General features: G+C 51.2%; 1 long non-coding RNA gene across 1 annotated transcript; it reads left to right on the top strand.

Annotated features, from left to right (window-relative positions):
- Positions 1–263: 263 nt before the first annotated feature.
- LOC119872030 lies at positions 264–3,694 on the top strand. Its single transcript, XR_005358922.1, has 3 exons — positions 264–321; positions 882–992; positions 2,525–3,694. It is a non-coding gene; the product is annotated as an uncharacterized LOC119872030 (long non-coding RNA).
- Positions 3,695–11,600: the final 7,906 nt, after the last annotated feature.

Genomic DNA, 11,600 nt, shown 5'->3' with positions numbered 1-11,600 from the left:
GAGAACAAAGCCGGGTGGGGGGCCGCCAGGTCAGGCAGGTGCCCCCCTCACCCTGCTTGGGCTCCACACCCCAGCCCAGGCTGCTGCTGTCCGCAGGCCTTCCTGACTCTCTAGGGTACAGACCCCAGGCGAGGATCCTCCCGCCTTTCTCTCTCTTTTTGTAAAGGTTTTATTTATTCGTGAGAGACGCAGAGAGAGAGGCAGAGACACAAGCAGAGGGAGAAGCAGGCTCCATGCAGGGAGCCCGACGTGGGACTCGACCCCAGGGCTCCAAGATCACACTCTGGACTGAACGCGGCGCTAAACGGCTGAGCCACCCAGGTGCCCCCAATCAACTGGATATTTTGAGAATTTTAAACCTTCCCCAAAGCAGAAAGAGTAGCCCAGTGAATGCCATACACGCTAAAGAAGGGTGTTTTCAGATAGCAGAGGAGCAGCCTGGTGGGAACTGGATGGGGTCGCAGGGTAGGAGGGGGTGGGATGGTCGTATGATAGGGAGCGGGCCTGGAGGGCTGTGAGGACAGTCTAGCCTCCAGCGGGAGGGCAGGGGCTGTCCACAGGCCGGTAGCTATAACCAGCAGTCTGTGGACTTTTCTCCTGGGTTTTGTGGTTTTGTTTCTGTGCGATCAGAAGCAAGCTCACTGGCTGGCAGAGGAAAGGGCAGGAGATGCTGAGAATGAGGGTGGGAAGTGAGGGTATAGAAAGTCTCCCCAGAATCCCTCAGGACTCCCCAGGAGTGGAACTGTGGGGCTACAGGAGGCACCTCAAGGTTTGGCGGTGTGAGACCCATCCGCATGGCTGCTTTTCTTTGGATTTTGGGGTTTGGTCCCAATGGGTCTGCACCTACACCTGCTCCTCTACCTTCTCTTCTCGCCCCCTAGGCTGCTGCCCCTGCCTGCCTGTCCTCACCCACGGAGCAGTTGCTGGTTCCAGTTATCGTCCCTTAGAGACAAGGGGCCAAGTTTCCCAGGCTCCCTGTCTTTGGGGTTAATGTGAGTGGAGTGAACTGGGTAGCCTGAGGCCTCCTCCCTGGGCCCTGAGAGGTGCAAGGACAAGTTGTCCACCAAAGTCTCACCTGGGGGGGGGGGGGGCTTCTGATCCTGGCACAACCAGCCTGCCTCCTCACCTCCCCCTGCCCAGGGCTTCTCTGGCTGAAATTGGTCCGAGTTGGAGCCTCCCACTTTGTCACCTGTCACATTTCAGGGGAGGCTTCTGACCCCAGGGTCTTCTCTCTCTCTCTCTCTCTCTCTGTCTTTTTAAAGTTTTTATTTATTTATTAATGAGAGACACACAGAGAGAGAGAGAAAGAGAGAGAGGCAGAGACACAGGCAGAGAGAGAAGCAGGCTCCATGCAGGGAGCCCGACTTGGGACTCGGTCCTGGGTCTCCAGGATCATGCCCTGGGCTGAAGGCGGCACTAAACTGCTGAGCCAGCCAGGGATCCCCTAGGGTCTTCTCTCTAATCTGTCCTCCAGCGCTCTTCCACCCCTCGCCTCCCTTCCCCCCCTCCCAATCATGCTCACTCAGGAACAAGCAGTAGTTTGTCACCAGTGTTACAGACAAGGCACCTTCACACTATGGGCTCTTTTCCATCTAACAGCTACTCTAAGAGGTAGGAAACAATTGCCAGGTTTGTTTGTTTGTTTTCCAGGGGGAAATTGAGGCTTGGCAAAATAATTAATTTATCCAAGGTGAGTGAACCAGTAACTCACTGGTAGAGGCAGAGTTCCACCCAGTTCTGTCCACTGCAAGCCCACACCTTTTCCACTGGCTGGCTGGCTTCTCCCTGATATCTCCTCTCACATTCTGGAGGTACAAATATGTTACCAAAGCTTGAGTGCGTGTAAACATGCAGATACAGAAGGTTACAAGAGGTCCTTGGGGCTTTCACTCTGCCCCAGTCCTATTTCCCAGGAATAGCTACTGGAGCGGTCCCTTCCTGCCAGCACCGGCTATAGAACTGTGGGGCCCCAGGTTCAAAAATTATTAAGAATTTCAAGATGGTGCAGCAGAGCAATACTTTAAGTGGGGCATGGGCCCTTTCTGCACGTGGGGGGCTGTGTTGCTGCCTGGGCCTCACACTCCTGAAGCTAGCTCGGCTCCCTGTTTGCCTTTTGTTTTTTTTTTTTAAAGATTTTATTTATTTATGAGAGAGAGAGTGAGAGAGAGAGAGAGGGAGAAGCAGGCTCCATTTGGGGAGCCTGATGTGGAACTCCATCCAAGGGCTCCAAAATCACGTGATCCAAGATCCGTGATCCAAGATCACGCCCAGGGCCGAAGGCAGGTGCTAAACAGGGATCCCCTGCTCCCTGGTTTGCCTCTTCAGTACACTCCCAAAATATGTTCAGGACTTTAAATATATAAGAAAAGCCAGCCTCACAGGCTATCCTCCAACTGGTATTTGCTTTTCTATTTATGAAGAATAACAGGAAATGCTATGTACCAGGCACTGTGCACGTCTCCTTTACAGCACTGTGAGGTAGGCAGCCCAGGGTACAGGCAAACTGTCCTAATCCCCATAACAGAGTTGAAGAAGGTGAGGCATGAAGGGGACCAGCAGCTGACCCAAGGCTACGCGGGAGTGGCGGACAGAGGATCGGAAGACAGGAGGTGTGGTCTGGGGTTTGCCCAGTTGACTCTACCTGGTTACTCTGGAGACAGAGACTGCAGATGAGCCGACTTCCAGGTCAGCACGCACAGAGTTTTCTCTTTGCTGTCAGCAGCTGCCCGATGCTTCGCCGGCTGGAGATGTGCCACGCTCATTTCATCAGTCTCCTGACAACGGATACGCAGGTCACTTCCAATTTCTCCATCTCATGACCAACATGCAGCAGCCTTCTGGGGCCGCTACCTCTGCCTGTTTCTGGGGAAGGGATGTTTCCCATGCGGTGGGGCTGGAGCTTGCAGTCTGAGCTGAGCCCTAGCCAGTGGGAAGATAGAGTCCTCGGGAGAAATAGAGGGTAGTGCCAGAAACGTTTCACCTGGAACATGCAGGCGGAGGGTGAGAGCATGGAGGGCACAGAGGGGAGCAGCGTCAGGCAGGTGAGGAGGCCGGCTCTGGGCTGGGGGCAGGTGCAGGCAGCACGACAAGGTCACGAGAGCTCTGGATCTCAACCTGGGCAGGTGGCCAGTGAGAGAGAAGAGCAGCTCAAGTGCAGGGAGGGCTGCCCCCTCCGGCGTGTCCACATGGACACCAGACATCAGGGAGGTCGCTGCCTTAGCTCCCAGTAGCTGCGGTAACAAGTAACCACAAAGTTAGTGGCTTAAAACCACACACATTCATCACATTCCAGTTCTGCACGTTAGATGTGCCATTGGGGGTGGGGGTATCTCACTGGGTTAAAATCAGTTAAGGAGTCAGGGCTCATTCCTTTCTGGAGGCCCCAGGGGAGAATCTGCTCCCTGGCCTTCTACAGCTTCTAGAGGTGCCTCGCTCCTTGGCTTGTGGCCCCTTTGCTATCTTCAAAGCCAGAGGCAGAGCACCTCCCAACCTCTCCGAATCCAACAGCTTCCAGGAATTAGGGTGCAGACAGACATCTTTGGGGGCCATTCATCATTCTGCCTGCCACCATGTCCCTTTAATTAAGTTGGGAGCCATACATCTGAGACAATAAAAGAGTTTTTAGGGGGATCCCTGGGTGGCTCAGCGGTTTGGCGCCTGCCTTTGGCCCAGGGCGCGATCCTGGAGTCCCAGGATCGAGTCCCATGTCAGGCTCCTGGCATGGGGCCTGCTTCTCTCTCCTCCTGTGTCTCTGCCTCTTTCTCTCTCTTTGTCTATCATAAAAATCAATCAATCAATCAATCTTTAAAAAAAAAAAAAAAAGAGTTTTTAAAAACCCCTTCTTGGGGCACCTGGGTGGCTCAGTGGTTGAGCATCTGCCTTCAGCTCAGGTCGTGATCCCGGGATCCTGAGATCGAGTCCCACATCAGGCTCCCCACAGGGAACCTGCTTCTCCCTCTGCCTGTGTCTCTGCCTCTCTCTCTGTGTCTCTCATGAATAAATAAATAAATAATCATTTTAAAAAAGGCCAAAACCTTTAAAAAATAAATAAATAAACCTTTTGGGGCACCTGGGTGGCTCAGTTGGTGAAGCTTCTTTCTGCCTTGATCTCAGGTCATGATCTCGGGGTCCTGGGATGGAGCCCCTCATCAGACTCTGCAGGGAGTCTGCTTCTCCCTCTCTCTCTGCTGCTCCCCCTGTTGTGCTCTCTCTGTGTCAAATAAATGGATAAAATCTTTTAAAAATAAAATAAAATAAAACCTTTCAGAGTTATACTTTATGTATTGCAAACCACATCCATTTACAGTGTCCTGTTGGCTGAGTTGTGACTCACGTATTTGCCCTTGAAACACTGACTCTGTCAAGATAAAGAACATTCCTATCACTCCTCAGGATTCCGTGGGGCCCTTTGTATCTATCCTTCCCTCTGCCCCAGTCCCAGGTAACTACTAATCTGTTTGGTTTTTTTAAATTACAAAACCCAATATTTGTTGAAAACAAAGAAAACCAGTTGGCACAGAGGTCTGATTTCGATTCATCAAACTTCAGCTGAGGATGGGAAATGGGGGTAGGGGGGCAGCCAGCCCTGAAGTCACCCTCCCAGGGAGGAACCAGCTCCGGGGGAGGGAGAGGGGAACTGCCCACTTCTGGCCCAGTAGGTGTTGGAGGAGGAGGTTGAGAGAAGACAGCAGTGCCCCAAGTGTGGGCTATGAGCAGCAGGTGACAGAGGGGCTGCTGAGCTGCTTGCTGTCCAGGGAGGAGGGGAGAGTGTGGCCCACTTTCAGGGATTGACTGGGGGCAGGCAGCTGGGCTCAGGCCCGCAGCTCTGGGTCAAGGGTTGTTCTATTGTTGTTGTTTGTTAATTACTATAGTTTGTGTTTTCTAGAATTTTACAAAAATGGGATGATAATGTAGTACTCCTTTGTATCTAGCTTCTTTGGCTTAACGTAGCTGACTTGGAGACCCATTCATGCTGGTTATACAGACCATTCCTGGTTTGTAGGCTGTGTTCCGTTCCATGGGTCTCGAATTTTCCTTATCCATTCACCCAGTGATGGACATTTAAGCTGTGCTCAGTTTTTGGCATTGTGCATAAAGCTGCTATGGATTTGATGTGTGAGTCTCTGTGCAGGGTCTGTGCCAGGAGTCGGGGTGCTGGTTCACATGGTGCCTCGGTGTGCAGTGTTTGGAAATCGTGAGGGCTGTGATTCCTCCAAATCCTCATTCACACTTGCTGCTGTCTGTCTCTGCTGTTTCTGGCCGTCCTGGGGGCAGGGGGGGAGGTCTCACTGCAGTTTTGGTTTTTATTCCTCTAATGACTGTAAGGTGAGGCGACTGCAAATGCATACGGGGTTTCTTTTTGGGGTGATGAAAATGTTCTGGAATTAGACAGTGGTGATGCATATACAGTGGTGATCAGTTTGGAACCAAGGGGAAGAGTGCAGACATCTATTGGGGGAAATACCAAGAAAAATATTCAAGTGACTGTCCCATTATGTAACGTTATTATAAAATGACCACTTCCCCACATTCTGTTATTTTTATTATTATTATTTAAAGATTGTATTTATTTATCTGACAGAGAGAGAGACAGCAAGAGCAGGGGAAGCTGCAGAGGAGAGGGAGAAGCAGGTTCCCCACTGAGCAGGGAGCCGGATGTGGGACTTGATGCCAGGACCCTGGGAATCATGACTTGGGCTGAAGGCAGATGCTTAACCGGCTGAGCCACCCAGGTGTCCTTCTGTTGTTGTTGTTTTTTAATGACCTTTATAGTTTAGAATAGTTTTAGAGGGGATCCCTGGGTGGCTCAGCAGTTTAGCACCGCCTTCGGCCCAGGGTGTGATCCTGGAGACCCGGGATCAAGTCCCGGGATTGAGTCCCGTGTCGGGCTCCCTGCATGGAGCCTGCTTCTCCCTCTGCCTGTGTCTCTGCCTCTCTCTCTCTGTGTGTCTCTCATGAATGAATAAATAAAAAAAAATATTTTTTTAAAAAAGAATAGTTTTAGATTTACAGAGAAGATAGCAGGGTTTCTGTACACCCCACATCTGCTTTCCTTGACTGCTACCATCTCACGCTATTGCTCTAGGGTCCTCTGTCCCGATGAACGAACCCATAACACTATCAGCAACATTCCATGACAAGGTTCTGTTTTCACATAGGATAATATTTAGGAACTCCACACCAGGGATCCCTGGGTGGCGCAGCGGTTTAGCGCCTGACTTCAGCCCAGGCCGTGATTCTGGAGGCCCCAGGATCGAGTCCCACATCAGGTTCCCTGCATGGAGCCTGCTTCTCCCTCTGCCTGTGTCTCTGCCTCTCTCTCTCTCTCTCTGTGTGTATCTCTCTGTCTCTCATGAATAAATAAATAAAATCTTAAAAAAAAAAAAAAGGAACTCCACACCAGTTGCATGTATTCTAGTGATTTCATGGAGGAAAATACAAGTTTAATAAAATGTGTTTGAAAGCAACTTGGGGTGGTTGGGCGGCTCAGTCGGTTAAGCAACTGACTTTGGCTCAAGTCATGATTCAAGGGATTGAGCCCTGCTGTAGGGTTCCCTGCTCAGGGGGGGAGTCTGCTTCTCCCTCTCCTTCTGCTCCTCCCCCTGCTCGTGCACGGGCGCACGCTCTCTCTCCAATAAATAAATTTTTTTTTAAGTTTTTATTTATTTTTTAAAGAGAGAGAAAGAGAGAAAATGAGGGAGAGACACAGGCAGAGGGAGAAGCAGGCTCCATGCAGGGAGTCCGACATGGGACTCGATCCCAGGGCCTCCAGGATCATGCCCTGCGCTGAAGGTGGCACTAAATCGCTAAGCCACCTGGACTGCCCCAATAAATAAAATCTTAAAGAAAAAAAAAAAAAAGCAACTTAAGCCTGCTGTTTACTCACCATTAAGGTGGAAGAAGGGACCTGCTAATTTGGTCTTTTTCTACATTGCTCCATCGTGCCAGGGGTCATTTGGGGACATTTATATCAGCCCTTTTGTAAAGTCATCAGTGAATGCAGTTGGTAATTTGGCAAGTTTGAGTGAAGGGGCCAAATGAAAATATTAAATTCAACTCCCAGGATGCCTGGGTGGCTTAGTGGTTGAGCATCTGCTTTTGGCTCAGGTTATGATTCTAGGGTCCTGGGATCCAGTCCTACATGGGACTCCCCAGAGGGAGCCTGCTTCTCCCTCTACCTATGTCTCTGCCTCTCTCTGTGTCTCTCATGAATAAATAAAAATCTTAAAAAAAAATTCAGCTCCCCCCTTTTACTATTTATAAAGTCAAAACAGAGAAGCCTGTTCCTCAAGCCCGACCACAGTTGAATTTGGAAGCTGCTAGTTCATGACAAATTGTCAGTGTCTTGGCAAAAAGAAAATGAAATCTTTACACAAAATCCCAGCTCAGCAAACCTCTCAGCAGCTGTGGGGAGGACTCAAGGTCATAAAATGCCCTAACCAGTGGCGGCTGCTCTGTGCTAGACTTTGCCATAAAATCAAAAACCATGTGCTGCACCTTAGCTCTGTTCTTCCTGTGTTGGGTCTACAGCAAGTGGAGACAGGAAAAGCCTGCATCTCGACACTGGGAAGGAACCCCCAGCAGGTCCTGGGGGTAGGGGTCTGCAAGCTGGGGCCCTCCATGGGGATTTGTGCTAATGCACAGCACTCGAATGGATTAACCTGGAAATTACAATTAGTATTACAAGGAAAAGTCAAATTCATTTACAGAAATTATTTCCGTAAAAGGCATCAAGTGGCCCCAGAAGCCTGTCTGCGACCCCTGTCACCTGTACTGCCTGATTCTGGCTGAGATGCTGTAGGTATTAGTTTATTAATTTCCACACAGGAGGGATGCTTGGGTGGCTCAGTGGTTGAGCATCTGCCTTTGGCTTAGGTCGTGTTCTTGGGGTTCTGGGATCAAGTTCTGCATTGGGCTTCTCCCTCTGCCTATGTCTCTGCCTCTCTCTCTGAGCCTCTCATGAATAAATAAATCTTTAAAAAAAAAAAACACTTAAAAAAAAACTTTCCAACAGGATTCAAGCTAAGTGAATATTTGATTCTGTTAAGTAGAGGAAAACATCAAACACAGAAAATGCTTCTCTGCACATGGATCTTGGACTCGGATCTTTTTTGGTTCTCCAAAAATTGAACAACTCTTAGTTAAAAAAAACTTCACCACCTGAAAATGTTTTGTCTTTAGAATCCATGGAAAGAATGAAAAGACCCTAGGAAATTTTCCCCTGCACCCTTAGCCCCAGGTTGGGAGACTTACTGCACTGAGTACAGCAGATGAACCCCTGGGAGTCACACCCACCATGGGTCTCTGCAAACCCAATAGCGTATGATAGAGGCATTGCCTCTTCTGCCCCTTAGGGACCCAGTCTTTGACATCAGATGTGCTTTTTCTGGGCAGCAATGACTCAGTCAGTTTTTGGAGGTTCCCCCCCAGACCCCAGAGCCTGCACTGAATGGGAAGCCTGGCTCTGAGCAGCTCCTCAGCATTGCTTTTTTTTTTTTTTTTTTAGATTTTATTTACTTATTCATGAGAGACACACAGAGAGAGGCAGACATTGGCAGAGGGAGAAGCAGGCTCCTCGCAGGGAGCCTCATGTGGGACTCGATCCCCGAACTGGGATCACATCCTGAGCCAAAGGCAGATGCTCAACCGGTGAGCCACCGAGGTGTCCCAGTTCCTCAGGGACATTAGGTTAACATTAAGTCCTTACTTGGCTTTAGGAGGCAGGAAAGACCCCAAGGGTCAGTGCGGCTTCCTCTCTGGTTCACTGTGGATCCACAGTGAGTGGCTCTGGCCACAGTCCCCAGTCTGCGTGCTCCTGCTGAGCTCAGAGGTCCATCCCTGGGGTGGCAGCCAAGGCGGTGACCTTGGGCCCCCAGGAAAGCCATCCCTTCGCCCCTGCACTCCTCTCTGTGATGGCCTCCCAGCAGCCTGCAGACCCACTATCCCACGAGGTCCCTCCCTGTAGCCTCAGATCTGGCCTGACAGCTTTTTCTTTGTTAGGGTCACAGCAGGTCAGTGGCCAGACCGGCCAGGACATCTGCAAGTGCCTGTCCCCAGTTCTTCCTCCTGAGAGACTCCCCCTTCTTTGACCCCAGTTGGCACCAGCGCTTCATCTCTGAATGTGGGTGGCGGGACCTTCTCCAAACGGATCCAGGAAGTCGAAACTGCCTAAGTCAGATCAGTTCCCCAGTGACTTCCAGTATGAGGCTGGAGCTGGGCTTCCACCCTGAAACACTCCCCCTTGACGCTCATGGCCTGGGCATCCTCTGGCACACAATGCAGCTCAGCAGAGGGTCAAACCTTGGGTTGCTCAGGCCCTCTTCCCTCAGACCAGCCTTCTGCCCCCTTCTGCCCGACCTTGAAGCCCTCCCCATCCTTCTAGGGTTGGATTTTCAGGGTGAGGAGGGGCTTGAGCTGCCTCCTGGCCTCTGCTGTCCTACAGGATGTCTGACATAGTTATTTGTGACTGTTCCTTTAATCCTGTGTCCCCCTTGCCCCCAGCACTGCAAACCCTAAAGGGACAGGAGATGGAATACACATGACTTCAAGCCTCCCTGGGGACCTGGTCTCAGCTCTGTGGTCCCCAACTCACCCCCCCTCCTTGTCGGCTCCAGTTCCCTGAGCTAGCACCTGGTGCTATTGCCTGGTTTCAGGGAACCCCGCAGGTCTCTACTGTCACCTCTCCTTGGAGCTGAGGCCTGGAAATACCTGCAGGCCAGATGCCTTGTGGACATCTCATTCATTCATTCAACAGTATTTCTGGAGCCACCACTATGAGCCGAGGTGTCTGCCCTGGTGGGAATTATCTTCTGAAGGGGAGGTGGCCACGGCTGGAACTGAATGGAGGCGACAGGGCACTGAGGGAGTCACAGGTGGATCCAGACAGAGGAGGCCTCTCAAAGCAGGTGGCCTCTGAGTGGTGCCCGAAGCTGTGCAGTTAGGGCAGGAGGGCTCTGGGCAGGGCCCCCATGGGCAGGTGTCTACCCACTCTCTCTAAAACAGCAAATGGAAATGCTCAAAGCTGAATTTTATAGAATTCGCAGTCTACCCTGTCTCCCTCCTAGTTTCCCTAAATTAGGAGGGGCTCTTCCATCCAGCCAACTATGCATGCCAAACGCCCAAAGGTCAACCTGGACATCCCTCTGCCCCCACCTCTGATCGCCAAGTCCTGTGGGTCATTCCGGCAATCTGGCAGTGTCCTCCACACTTCTGTTCTCACTGCACCTTCTCTCCTGAACCAGGTAGCAGCTCCTGCTGGCTCCCTCCTTCATTCTTGTGCTCTTCCAACCCAGGCTCCATATTAGGCCCAGTGACCTTTTAAAAATGCACATCTGGGGGCACCTGGATGGCAGGCAGGCAGCCTGCTCCCCCCTCTGCCTATGTCTCTGCCTCTTTCTCTCTCATGAATAAATAAAATCTTAAAAAAATTAAAATGCACACTTGTTCCTGTCACTCCCTTGCTTGAATGCAGCATTGGCTTTCCCTTTGTTCTTAGGATAAAACCCAGTGCCCCCTTCACGGAAGACTGCCCGCCCTCCTCCCTCCCTGGGTTCTTGCCACACTGTCCTTTCAATTCCTTGAAAGCTGACCCTGGGCCCTTTCCATAGGCACTGACTCCCCCATACAGTGATCTCAATCTCGTCCTTGATCCTCCTCTCCAGCCTCCTGACTCTTCACACCAGATACAGTGTCCCATGACCTCACTGCCTTCTGCTATGCATGCGCTGACCTGAGCCTGCCTCTGTTCTAGGTAGGGCTCCACTGAGCAGGACCATCACTGTTCCATGCACACGCTGGGGCCACTGTAACAACTATTGTGCAAATCTGGCTGGTGACGGACAGATGAAGGAGAGTATGCCCTGGAAATCCTGGATCACTCCTCTCCTCCACCATGATCCAGCTCTCTCACCCCACAAACTCAAAGCTGGCAATTGGGCACAATCCCACGTCAGCCCCGAAGCTAGCTGAACCCCAGTGCCTTAGCCTCCTCCAGGTTCCCCACACCAGGTTGCAAAAAATGCCCTGAGTTACTATCATAAAAACCACTTTGCAGGGGCACCTGGGTGGCTCAGTGGTTGAGCATCTACCTTCGGCTCAGGGAGTGATCCCAGGGGGTCCTGGGATCAAGTCCAGCATCCGGCTCCCCATAGGGAGCCTGCTTCTGCATCTGTCTATGTCTTGCCACTGTGTTTCTCATGAATAAATAAAATCTTAAAAAAAAACAACAAACCACTTTGCAGAGGTGGAACCACTCTAGAACCCCCGATGTGTCCTAACAGGGAGGTTCTTACCTCTGATCACCTCTCAGAGGGGCCAGATCATCTAGGTCCTCCCACTCCTGCTGCACTGGGGTCCCAGTGTCTCATGGATTATGGGTAAGGGTCCACGTGGAAGGCTGGCAGTGGTTGTTGAAACTTTTTACAAAATCAGAACTTATCCCCACATAAAACTCAAGTGGAGCCCAGCATAGAAGTGGGGGTGCCGGGCACCTTGGCCCCCTCCCTTCATCCTCCTCTAGATTCTCCCTGGAGCCTGGGGTCAACACAAATATTATTAGAACTCCAACCTGGTCATCTGCCCATCCCACCACGTAAACTGTC

This window comes from Canis lupus, chromosome 5 (genome assembly GCF_011100685.1).
Source record: "Canis lupus familiaris isolate Mischka breed German Shepherd chromosome 5, alternate assembly UU_Cfam_GSD_1.0, whole genome shotgun sequence".
NCBI lineage: Eukaryota > Metazoa > Chordata > Mammalia > Carnivora > Canidae > Canis > Canis lupus.
This window is presented reverse-complemented; position numbering and strand designations above follow the sequence as displayed.